Raw genomic sequence first — 8,598 nt, forward strand, 5'->3', positions numbered from 1 at the left:
CAAATCTCTGCATCAGCCTGAGCAGATCGTTGTGTGGTGTAGTGGCGCCCTCTAGTGGAGCGCCCGCTCACTGTGGGCGCTTGGTTGTGTTAATTGTAACTAGATGTCGTTGCTGTGGTCGCACGTGACGGGTCACGTGCGTATGCGTCTAGGTGTCGTCTTGTCGAACAATAAACGTTCTCTTTGGGCTCTGGTCTAGGTACGAGCAGGCCGCACTCTTTCTTCTTGGGCTTGTGCGTGGGCCCGGCGCGCTGCGCCTTTGCTCCCGTCGCCGCCGAGGCCGCTCGCCGTCGCCCACGACACATCTTTTTGGCGACGAGGATGGGATGCTTTTCTTCTGCTGCGACGACATCGTCGACGGGTCCGGCAGAATGAAAACGTGAGTGCGTTTGACCTCGCTCGAGTGTGACTGTCCGGCGCGTCTGGCGTCGCGAGGCCTAGCGTTCTTTGTGCTGACGCTTGTCGAACCGTCGTTTAGGCCTCGCCCTACTTCGTTCTTCTGCTTCTGCTCCTGCGTCTCTCTCCTTCCTGCTTGGCAGCATGGGCCTCTTCGATAACCTGCCCGTTTTCCTCGAATTGCCGGGGCCGCCTCCGATTCCGTGGCATAACTGGAAAAAATTGTTTCAGGCCCATCTCGAGGCGGCTGGCGGCAGCGACTGGAATGACGGACGACGCGCGTCGGCGCTCGTCAGCGTTTTGGGTAGGGAGGGGCAACGAAGGTATTTTGCTGAGGCGGAGCAGGACGAAGCAAGGAGGGACGCCGCCAGTAACGTGACCGACGCTAATGTAACCAGCCCTATCGTGACCGACTCCGCGACCGACTGTAGTGTGACCGCATCCTCGGCTCCGGCCATTTCGAAATTCGACCAACTTTTGGAGCAGCTGGACCGGCTCTTCGCTGCGTCCACAAATACGCTTGTTGAACGACATGAGTTCACAAGCCGTCGTCAATTTCGGGGGGAAAGTTTTTTAGAATACGTGACCGCTCTAAAGGAGAAAGCCGTACGTTGCAAGTTCGGGCTGACGTACGCGGAGCGCGTCCGAGATCAAATCATACATGGAACGTCTAACCCCCAGGTTAGAGAAAAGCTGCTCGCACATGGCGAAAGGTTGTCTTTGGAGAAAGCTGAAGAGGTTGGTCGGAGTTTTGAATCTTTGTCGTTGGCGAACCAAGCCTTCGGTTCGCATCAAGTACAAGCAGTAGGTCGACGAGGAGAAGGTGGCGTCGCGGAAGATGACAGTCGGGGAAGCCGCCGCGCTCAAGATGGCGGCGTGGAGAATCAAGATGGCATGGGCCGCCGGGGAGGCCGGCGCGCTCAAGATGGCGGCACAGGAATTCAAGATGGCCTGGCCAGCCGGGGAGGCCGTGACGTCATTCCACCGGGTTCGGGAAGGCAAGATGGTGGCCTCCAAGATGGACGTTTCCATCCGCAGTCAGCTGTAGAGTTCCGCGGTACAGTTCAGCAGAAGAAGTTTGCAAGCAAGCTTCAGTTGTGCGAACGATGCGGAAATAAATGGCATAATTCAGCATTTCCAAATTGTCCAGCCAGAAATCGGCGCTGCAACTCTTGTAATAAGTGGGGACATTTCGCATCGATGTGCCGTAAGCCGGCACCAGTGCATCGAGTTTCTTCGAAGGAAGCTACGGGACCCGCTTCGACACCGGAACCTGTAGAGCATCCAGCATCCACGGAGATCAACGCACCCGCAAGATCTTCCGTCTTAACAGTCAGCACTTCTTCTAGAAAGGACTTAGTCGTCCAAGCTGAAGTCAGCGTCAACAATCCTCCAAGAAAGGACTTAGTCGTTCAAGCCGAAGTCAGCGGAGTGACCATGCAACTCTTGGTCGATACCGGAGCATCCGTGTCGTTGATGACTGTCGAAGATTTCAAGCGTCACTTCAGTAAACAGCATGCGCTGTCCAAGGCTTCCGTCAACTTGTGGAATTTTTCCAAACAACGTATCGGCATCCGCGGCTCATTCCAAGCTCCTGTTCAAGTCTTGCAACGGTCTTGCTCCGTCACATTCTACGTCACCGACAAAGGGACATCTCTTTTGGGGCTCGACGCCATCCAGCAACTGGGCATTCAGATCGACGGTGCGTCTCTTACGTGTCGACTAGCATCGGTGTGTGCAGTGCAGTGTCCCGTGAACGTGCCCCCGGGTTTCGAACATCTCTTCAACGGCGAGTTGGGTCTTGTCAAGGACGTCTCGCATAAGATCCAACGGCGGCCAGGTGTGACTCCAGTTGCATCTAAGCTACGAAGATTGCCTCTTGCTCTCCGTGATCCAGTGTCCAGCGAGCTGCGACGCCTCGAGGACAATGATGTCATTGAGCGTGTCGACGCCTCGGAGTGGGTTTCGCCACTCGTCGTCGTCCGGAAAAAGAACGGGGACATTCGGCTGTGTGTGGACCTCCGGGAACCGAATAAGGCAATTATCATTGATGGGTATCCTTTACCGCATGTTGAAGAGCTGTTGCAGATGTTTCATGGTGCTGTTTGTTTTTCTAAGCTTGACTTGGCGTCGGCTTATCATCAGTTGTTGCTGGAAGAGGGCAGTAGGGACTTAACTACTTTCGTGACTCATGAAGGTTTATTCAGGTTTAAGAGGGTGTGTTTTGGTCTGGCGTCGGCGCCTGCGGTTTTTCAAAAAATGATGTCTCAGATCTTAAAAAATTGCAAAAATGTTGTTTGCTATCTTGATGATATTCTTGTGTGGGGAAAGACTCAAGCTGAGCATGACGCGAGCCTGGTTGAAGTCTTAACATGTATAGCAAACAGTGGCATGAAGTTGAACGACAAATGTCTTTTTTCGGTCAAGGAACTTGATTTTTTGGGTCACAAGATTTCGGCTGAGGGCATCTCACCTTTGGAGAGCAAAGTAAAAGCTATAGTTCATGCTCCCGCTCCTACGGACATAAAGTCACTGCAATCATTTTTAGGTCTTGCAGGATACTATGCTAAGTTCATAAAGAACTATGCAGAGATAGTTGAACCACTTCGCCTCATGCTCAGGAAGGGTCAGACGTTTTGTTGGTCTGATGATGCTCAGCGCAGTTTCGATCAGTTGAAAGCGTGCCTCACATGTTCTCCGGTTGTGAAGGTCTTTAATCCTGACTTGCCTGTAGTAGTAACTACCGACGCATCTGATGTGGGAATTGGCGCGGTACTACAGCAGCGGTATGGTTCTCGGCTTGAAACCATAGCCTTTGCATCTAGAACTTTGTCGGAGACTGAGAGAAAATACTCTGTGGGAGAGCGCGAAGCGCTGGCTTGTTTGTTCGCGTGCGAAAAGTGGCACATTTTTCTTTGGGGCAGACGGTTCACACTTAGAACTGACCATCAGGCTGTAGTTGCTTTGTTAGCCGCAGGAGACTCAGGTCGGAGACCTTTAAGAATTTCACGGTGGTCAGCGCGTCTGCTGTACTACAATTTTGACATCGAGTATTGCAAAGGCTCAGAAAATCTGGTGGCTGATGCTCTGTCAAGATTACCCATTCAGACCGGTCAGGAACTTCAGGAAGAAGAGATAGTGTCGCTGGTAACATCAGTAGTCGATAAAGAAACCGTGCAGCTGGCAACGAAGGCCGATGTAACGTTGCAGAAGGTAGCAGAGTATGTGTCAAAGGGTTGGCCTGATAAGAAAAAGGTACACAGTGATTTAACTGCTTACTTTCATGTAAGGGATGAACTTTCTGTTGTGGACGGATTACTCATGCGTGATGACCGTGTAGTCATTCCTTGTGTACTGGTACCTACATTTCTCGAGTTAGCACATGAAAATCATCAAGGAATAGTACGTACGAAACAACTTCTCCGGGAACGTTACTGGTGGCCTCAAATGGATCGCAATGTTGAAGAACATGTAAAGCATTGTCACGTTTGTCAGCTGGCAGACAAGTCTGCTAAGCCTCATGTAGCTCCGTTACAGCCAGTGGAATGGCCTGAAGGGCCTTGGCAAAAGTTGGGAATGGACATCGTCGGTCCGTTAGATGTGTCGTACCCCCGATTTCTTGTTACACTAGTCGATTACTACTCTAAGTGGCCTGAGGTTCTGGGCACAAATTCCATTTCAACTGAGGATGTCATTAAGTTGTTGGACTCTTCTTTCAGTCGGGAAGGGCTCCCTGAGGTTTTAGTGACGGATAATGGACCCCAGTTTGTCTCCAAACAAATGCAAGAGTATCTAAAGGAGAAAGGTATCCGCCACGTATTCTCGTCGAATTATTACCCTCAGGCTAACGGCCAGATTGAACGGTTTAACAGAGTTCTCAAAGAACATTTACAGGTAGCCAGACTTGAAGGCAAGGATGCTTCGAAGAGCATTACACAATTTCTTGGGTCGTATCGGGTCACACCACATTCAGTGACAGGTCTTTCTCCAGCTTTTTTGCTGCATGGACGTCAGCCTCGTTCCAAAGTGGATATTAGCAACTTCAGGATACGTAAAAAGGCAGCAGAATCGGACAATTTCCTGCCTCATGTTCGGAATCAGGTCTTCACGAAGCAGCATAAAGCTAAACAGTACTTTGACAGAAGGAAAGGTGCGCAGCCGACCCGCATAAAGGTGGGAGATGTCGTGAAGGTAAAATTCCGTAAGCAAGGATTTCTGAAGTATAGTAAGCCGTTGACAGTGCAAGCTCAGGTTGCACCTTTCACCTTTAAGCTCAGTGATGGAAAGATCTGGAACGCTTCGAAACTCACAGTCGTTCCGAAAGGAATTGAGGTTGGCTCGGCACCGTATTCCTATGACAATGTTGAACTCTCGTCGAGGCATAAAGAGTTTTTGTACTCTTTGTCTAACTTGGACATTTGTGACAGTCAGTCCCCTAGTCTACAGTTGTCAGAAGGGACAAGCCCCAGTGTTCAGACAGACCCTGATCTGTCGGAGGTCTCTACCAGTGCAAGGTCTGAATCCATTGTCCCTCGGGAACCATTAGAATGTCAGGAAGAAAATAGTGAACAAACAGATCCAAATAGCCATGTAGACAACACAAGGGAAAATGAGGGGGTTTCTGGATCGTCAAATAATGCAAGTTCAACGTCTACGCGTCCGCGCCGTAAGACTAAGCAGCCTCAGTGGCTTCGCGAATATGTGCAGTAAGGGGTATACGTACGGTTCATGCTTTGCGTCATGTTGAACGTGTCATGTCTGTGTTGAATCGTATATCATCATTGAAAGTGTTTTTGGACGGGTTTTTTTTTTGGGACTTATAGAACTGTCGTGAGCGACTGATAGCCTGTTGTGTGAGTCAAGTGAAAGGAAGATGCAGACATTCTTCAAAGCGCGGGAGAATGATGTGCAGTGTGCATTTAAGATGCTGTATGTATTTCGCAGAGTGTGCGAACTTCTTTTGCACGGGAAGATGATGTGGTGTAGTGGCGTATTTCGCAGAGTGTGCGAACTTCTTTTGCACGGGAAGATGATGTGGTGTAGTGGCGCCCTCTAGTGGAGCGCCCGCTCACTGTGGGCGCTTGGTTGTGTTAATTGTAACTAGATGTCGTTGCTGTGGTCGCACGTGACGGGTCACGTGCGTATGCGTCTAGGTGTCGTCTTGTCGAACAATAAACGTTCTCTTTGGGCTCTGGTCTTGGTGCGAGCAGGCCGCACTCTTTCTTCTTGGGCTTGTGCGTGGGCCCGGCGCGCTGAGCCTTTGCTCCCGTCGCCGCCGAGGCCGCTCGCCGTCGCCCACGACACAACAGTTGTTTAGATATGGCCGTATATTTAACGTTCAACGGTTTATTTCCGTGCAAAAGCGTAGTTGTCTTCTTCGCCTTGGTCAATACCCCGATGTCTACGTTCAGATTTTATGGATGGTCACATTCATCATTGTCTTTCCACGCGGCCTGTGTGGTTCACGCGTCTGCGAAAGGTCTATAAGCCGCCGAAGCCGCATTCTACAGCGCTCTTTCCTAGCACACGCATTTGACAGCCAGGGAGTTGCGGAACTACCGAAGATCCGTTTCTTCAGCCGGCATCACGTTCGGCCAACCGCTGGACAAAGCAATTATTTAGTGGGACTTGTTTTGAACTGGAAGGCAGCCCCTTAAACCGTGACCATGGATCCCGAAATGTGCCCCATGAGGCCGCTGGCGGAGTTTGACGACGCCATATGCGGCAATCCCATCCAGGAAGTCGACAACACGCTGCCCCAACGGGTGAGTGAGTGTTAGAGCTTCGTCTCTGAGGCGTGCGTCGGAAGGGAACAAAGGCAAATAGCAGGGGCTATATCGCCATCGCGGCGCAGGTATTTGGCGTTCTTTTCTCTGCGTTTCTTAGTCGTTCGCATAACCTTTGTGTCTGGTGGTTTTGTCGCATTAAAAGACGTATTGGCGTCCTTTCGTGCCCTTGCATATTTTAAGCCAGCATCGCCGCGAGATCGTTACCGCGGGTACACACTAGCATGACAGAGGGCTTTATGTGTATGTTGTAATGTTTACGTAGCTTATTAGGTCGTGTTAGCAAGGGTTACTTTAACGCTTGTGGGAATGATGGGACTAAGAGGCCCGATGTGGGATCAGGAGGTTCCACCGCGCTCGCGAAAAGCCCATTCCAAAATGCCCCACAGAGGGAGACGGGTTCGACTCACCGACAAAGACGACGATAGCCTTGAATGGGCCAAAACGAACCAGGAAATGTATTGGCCGGATGGTACAGTGCATGCTGATCGCCGCGAAAGAACTAAGAACTACACTGTACCGACGCGCGCCTTAAGGCCCCGACCAAACGGTCTGCAATGATTGCACGAGGACCGCTAGCAAGGTAAGAATAGGTCTCCCTTGCGCGTCCGATCGGGGCCAAAGGCAGGTCCCAACCAGGGCGGAAGCGGCGAAGAGGGCACAAGGGCATCCCCGCTCTCCGTTTCCTATCTCTTATCTACCGCAATCCCGCAATCCCCCAGCGAAGTGCCCGCGACCAACGCAACCTAGAGAGGGTGTACGCAGGCACGGGAAAAAGGAGAGAGACTCCTCGGTGAGGAGGAGTGACTGCGGGGCGGGTCGGGCCAACCCTCTTTAGGTGGAGTTGGTCGTGCCTGCGGGCTCGTCAGTGCGCGCGTCGACGCAAACCGTAACGTAGGTCACGGGGGAACGTGCGCACGGCGCGCGGCTAAAGGCCGCGCTCGCCCGAAGAGGAAAAGTGGCTCTAAAGGACACCCTCACGCTACTTAAGCAGTTCCATTCGCCGCTCAGGAAGAAGAGTCAGCGTTTATGAGCTCGGTGTGAAGCATGTCCGGAGGGTTCTTTTGTTTCTTTTTTGCGAAACTTTGAGTTTAGTATCTCCCGTTACGTAATACACAATGTTCTGAATGTTATGGCTTCTTGTGCTTTCAAAACTCTTCCTTAATAAAAAATTCACGCTCCTGTCGCAAGGATATCTTTGAGCCAAGTTTAAGGCGTCCAAGGCGTACGTCGGTCATCACAGTTTTCTAAAAACAAACATGTTTTAGAACAGTTATGAATTTTTATTTCGTAATGACATTTTAGTTTTTCCAAAACACAGGTGATCGCGCACTCTTGCAATTACGCCAGTGTACTAGAAAAAGACGCGATGTTTAAAGTAATTCGGTTAAGCAATGCCTAAGGTGGGGACGCGCGAAGAAGAAGCCGGCGCCGGCTACAGCTACGAGCACACCACCTACGAGCACTTTCCTGTTGATCGCTACGCTTCACTTTTATATGATTCTTGTAGTTTGATTTTTATTGGCCTGTTCTTATCTAAGCAACAGCAGCTTCCGACGCCTGAGCGACCACATCTTTATGTGTTGCTCAGTAAAGTTGGTGTGTGGAGAAACTTCTTTGTAAAGCAGTGAAGCTGCAGGCACTCACCCGCTATTGCGCGTACGTCACGGTCGAAAGTGTCGACTACTGTCAATTTTCAACTACGTCATTCCTTCTGTTGCATCTTATATTTCTTGTTCGCATTGATATGTTCTTGCTGACGTTACCGATTTCAGCGTCACATTCAGTTGAATCAAATTTATTTTCCTTTTGGAGGAAGAGGCTGGAGCTAGAAGCTGAGGATCCAGCTTGACAAAGGCTCTAGCCCCTGACGTCTGATTGTTCTGATGCTTCGTTTGGAAGGAACTCTAATGCCTCCCTCGGAACGGGCAGTGGTATCTCTTTCTAGTAGAATGTTCATTCACTGATTAGAGCGCCCTGTGACCGCTTCATTCCCGAAACTCACGGTTTGCAACTCTTGTGCCAGTAATATGGAGGTGCTGAATTTTTTACGGATTGATAGGACACCCTTGGGGTGCCCCATTTGGCAAAAATTACGCCCACCTTCCCTTAGCGGGAACCCTGGTGTGATTCGACGCTGAAGGGGGTTCCATTGTGCGTTTCCGTTGGGTCGATTACTCGAATTGCGTGAGCAATCGTCGGGTAATGCGAGAGAGAGAGAGAGAGAGCAAGCGTAGCGCGGACTACCGTCGACCGGCCGGAGCGCGGCCCTCCGCTTGTGTGCGCAGCGCGCCCGAAGGAGAGGAGACCGCGGAGAGAGAGGGCGCTGCACATGCGCACAGCGCCACCCACCGGCGGAGTGAGAGAGCGCGCCGTACCGCGCGCGCCACAGATGTTGGGGGAGAGGGCGCGCTAT

General features: G+C 51.2%; 1 long non-coding RNA gene across 1 annotated transcript; it reads left to right on the forward strand.

Moving 5' to 3' along the window:
• The first annotated feature begins 262 nt into the window (after positions 1-262).
• LOC144168991 (uncharacterized) lies at positions 263-2,664 on the forward strand. The gene is made up of 2 exons (XR_013322322.1): positions 263-379; positions 628-2,664. It is a non-coding gene; the product is annotated as an uncharacterized LOC144168991 (long non-coding RNA).
• The last annotated feature ends 5,934 nt before the right edge of the window (positions 2,665-8,598 follow it).

The sequence above is a fragment of the Haemaphysalis longicornis genome, unplaced genomic scaffold (assembly GCF_048455015.1).
Source record: "Haemaphysalis longicornis isolate Haplotype H1 unplaced genomic scaffold, Haemaphysalis longicornis Haplotype H1 scaffold_2, whole genome shotgun sequence".
NCBI classification, from domain to species: Eukaryota; Metazoa; Arthropoda; class Arachnida; order Ixodida; family Ixodidae; genus Haemaphysalis; species Haemaphysalis longicornis.